General features: G+C 34.3%; 1 long non-coding RNA gene across 3 annotated transcripts; it reads left to right on the top strand.

Moving 5' to 3' along the window:
* Positions 1 to 321: 321 nt before the first annotated feature.
* On the top strand, positions 322 to 3377 carry LOC141687128 (uncharacterized). Of its 3 annotated transcripts, XR_012560939.1 has the most exons (7): positions 322 to 512; positions 661 to 743; positions 1674 to 1753; positions 1968 to 2100; positions 2426 to 2528; positions 3007 to 3028; positions 3109 to 3377. It is a non-coding gene; the product is annotated as an uncharacterized LOC141687128 (long non-coding RNA). The 3 variants fall into 3 exon arrangements; XR_012560938.1 differs by having other exon boundaries at positions 322 to 743; positions 2411 to 2528; XR_012560937.1 differs by having other exon boundaries at positions 325 to 743.
* The last annotated feature ends 903 nt before the right edge of the window (positions 3378 to 4280 follow it).

Below are 4280 nucleotides of genomic sequence, written 5' to 3'. Positions count from 1 at the left end.
TCAATTTTCTGACGAAAAAAATGCACACCTTCGCTGGGGAACATGACAACATGATGGGTACCAACTCCGACATAATCACACACAAGTTGAATGAAAACCCAAACAACGTACATTTCAAACAAGAATTGAACATAAATAAATTAATCAATGAATAAGTAGAAAATTAGCTCAAAGCGGGAATGGTGTCCCAAACTGATACTTAGCCAACCAATGCTCAAGCATCTCCCGCACGATACCTAAGACGACTATATCTCTTAAGCATATATCAAAACAATAGCATGACTATGTATATATAGCCATCACAAACTTGACCACCAAGACTAATAACCTAGATCCCTAATTTCTCCTCTTTTTCATAAATTCAATTGAAAATTTTAAACATATCTTGAAATGGGCACATAAGGAAAGCGAAAAGTGAGCTTGTTCGGCATGGTGAACTTCGATACGGTGGATATCGAAGACCGACCTTCGATACTTTGATTTAGTCTTCTCGGATTTTGTTACTGGTCAAGGTCTCTCTCTCTCTCCCTCCCTCTCTCCCTCTCCCCCTCTCTCTCCCCCTCTCTCTATTTATTTACGGTTCACATATGGTTAATTTGATTTTAGAACTCATAATTGTGTTACCTACGTTGTTGATTTTGATTGAATTCGGAGTATAAGGATGAAACTTATCAAATTCCAAGCAATTCAAGTGTGATAATTAGAAGAGTTCCGGACAGATTTGTTCCTGCAGCTCTGTAAAGGTAATTGTTTGCTTCCTTTTATTGCCTTATCATTTTGGTGCTTAATTGTTTACATTCCGACAAGAGGAATATCGGGGAATTGGGGAGAAGTTGTTATATTTAGAACAAAAGGGTACTTAATAACCTGATGGTAGATATATCTTCAAGATTCTGGGATGTGTGAGGCAAGTGCCGATCATCTATGAAAATTTTGGACTACCATGATTTTTTACTTCCACTTTTGTTATGAAGAATTCTTATGGTTAATTTAGGTATTTTTCTTATAACTTATATACACCTTGTGTTCAAGGATCATTTACTTTTTTTTCTTATGAAATATTTTACTTGAGGCCTTCTTATAGTTTTATGCTTTAAAGGCCACACTTTTTATTGGCATAAGCTTTTACAATTGCTAAGAGTAAGCATGGTGCATTACTTTCGGGCACAACTATGTACAGTGTTTTCCCCTAGCTAAACAATTAGGTACATGTACTGTATCTAAGATCTACTTAATCTGAGAACCTACTTTGAATTTTTTTTTGTCAGCAAAAATATAGTTTTTATATGATGACAACAATATAGTGTGGTTGAGTTATTCTAAAAATTTTGGATGTGCATTGATGCACGACAACCCATTAAGAAGTCCAAAGAAATTATTTGGGAACAAATTTTTAGGTTTTGGAAGCCCAAATTATTAAAGTTTTTTAGAATCAATTAATTATAATAATAATGATCTATTGTATTAGGAATAGAAACTATATATATATCTTAACTCTAAGGATGTGTTGAATTTCTTAGTTGTACTCACGTTAAAGAAGCCATAGATATCGGAGTAGTAGCTGGGCTGTTACAAATGGCACCTAAGAAAATCACTCTGCGTGTCTTGGGAGCCCTGGGATTTACTAGCTCTGTAATCTCTTGTTATCTGAAGTACTTCCTTTTGTTGTGCAGATGCTTCCTTCACCATCAAAGCCAAAGGATGCTTGAAGGGACATGGATATTCTACTCGAAGACTGTCAATGTGAAATCAAGTATGGTGCATTTAATCCAGATTTCAAATATCCAATATTATATATTAATGCCTTCTCTGAGATCTTACTGATTATATGAATAATTTCAATATCTGCATTGTTTTTTGACTATAATTTATTTATTTGTTAGTAGTTTGATTGACAATAATGGACAACCCTATGCATGCTCCCCAAGTTCTGCTACCTTTTTAATCAGGTTTTATCTCTTCTACAGCAATATTAGCATGACATTTCATGATTACCTTCCTCATGATTAGCGGCTTCAAGAAGGTAAGCTTGCGCCATAAGTTCTACCAAAGTTTGAAGACCCTATAGCAACAGAACCTCCAGCACAGGACAACAAAGAGGTCTTTTACCAGTCAAATACCTCTTTCACTTAATTTCTATTTTATTTTTCTAGTGATCAGCTGTGCAACAAAAAGAGTCACTAGTATCTGATGTTCGATATTAGAATCTGTATGTAGAAGAATGTTAGGTCTGGTTCCATGAATGGACTTTCTCTGATTTTCTTTTGTGTTGGCTGGACATGCTTGAGCACGATGAAAATGAATACCCAACGGAAAGAAAACATGATTACTGTTTAATTGACAGAGCTTAAGATAAGCTTTGATTTATATTATAATAATTATTAACCAGCAACCAATTAGTCTATTACAGTTTTTTCTCTCACAGTTTTGCTGATCTCCAAAAGCCTCAAGTTGAACTTGATGGAAAAGCATGTGCAGCTGTTGGACAGAATGGCCTCATGGCACTCTATGACACATTATTCATCCAGGTACATTTAAGATATATGTGTACTATTACGATTTTCAAGTTTTCGAAAAACAGAAGAACATTGATATACATTTAGATTCTACTGACATGTTATACATCATAGATTTATTACCTTAAGAAGGAGCTTTTTTGTATTTAAATAATTTTTTTACAGTTGGATGTGACAACATCTCAACTCTTGGTCACTGATAATAATTTCAAGAATACAGACTTTAGAGTACAGCTTGGTCAGATAGTGAACTCTTTATTAGCTTTGACGAGCATTCCCTCATTTTTAATGAAAATGATGCAATCAGTACTAGAAAAGCTCCATACGAGATAGATTAGGGGTTTTATGTTTAAATTTGCATTAATATTATTATATTTTCCTATGTTTGTAATTTTTGTTTCGGCTCAAAACACTAATCTTACTCGGGATATAAACCATTGCTTCATTGTTAATACTAGCTATAGAACTCACTAGATTTATTTGCATACAGGTTCTGCTTATTCGGCTTGCAGGTATAAGTTTAAAAACCATCAATTTTCATTCTTTTCTATGCTAGTTTCTGTGCTTTTTTCATTCATATTCCCATGTACAGATTCAGGAACAAGGTCAAGAATGGCACACTATCACGTGTTTTTAGCGGTCATTTTCTTAGGTTTACGCCGCAGTCACCAAGCTTTGATAATGAATTTTACTGATCTGCTGATTCAACTATTTTGAATTGCATATGTAATTTTACTGATCAATCAAATTATAGTAATTTTAGTTGGTTTTTGTAGTATTTTGGATATGTGTTGGAGATTTTATTTTGGTATTGGGATTATTGTATACATAGAGCATGTATATTAAAATTTTTAATTTTAACTGTTGCATTTGCCTATTCTAGTATAAAGTATATTTAGATATAGTGTGGCATTATAAAATCTAATATTGGTTAATTACAACAAATTTGTGTTACAATATATATAATAGAGTGTTATGGTAGGGAATGTGGACCCCACAACAAAAATAGCCCCCACATAGTGGGGCCACGTGGCACCACCAGTGGGTCCCATTTATGCAATCTTGATCAAGCTATTATATCACTTATTTTGTGTTACATTTGGGCCATTTAATGTTACAGTAGTTTCCTATTGTAACATTTTTCCTCTGTTATAAAAGGGTTAAATTAGGGTGTTTATTGTAATGCTCATATACGTAACGCCCCTTGGTGTTACAATAGACCTATTGTAATATTTTTTGGGCCTATTATAACACCATTTAGGCATTACAATAGCCCACTTATGGCGTAATGAAAGTACGAGCCAGATGTGTATGAGATCACCAAAAAGTGACAATCCACGAGCCTACGCAAGATAAAACTATATTATTAACTTCATGATGACTATGAACACAAGACACATGAATGCGCAACATTGAGGAGGAAAATGTAAGTACTCATCAAGAAAGGCTACTTGATAGAGAACATGTCCAGACGTGAGGAAGAGTGTGGCAAGAGGGAGACGACACCTCCTAAACGACTACCTCCACCTTCACGCTAAAAGAAATATTCAACTACAACAAATAAAAATATTCATGTTCACTTGGCCATGCCATCTAGGCTAAAAAGTGCATAAAAACCATTTTGATGACTTGTTGTGTAAATGAAGACATAAACTCTAATAACACGGTTGATCACGTCGAACAAGTTGACTGAATCTATTGAGTTGACATCTCCAACATCATTCAAAGATGTCCAAATATTGACATGTTGACTAACTTCTTGGA

This window comes from Apium graveolens, chromosome 9, assembly GCF_009905375.1.
Source record: "Apium graveolens cultivar Ventura chromosome 9, ASM990537v1, whole genome shotgun sequence".
Lineage (NCBI taxonomy): Eukaryota > Viridiplantae > Streptophyta > Magnoliopsida > Apiales > Apiaceae > Apium > Apium graveolens.
This window is presented reverse-complemented; position numbering and strand designations above follow the sequence as displayed.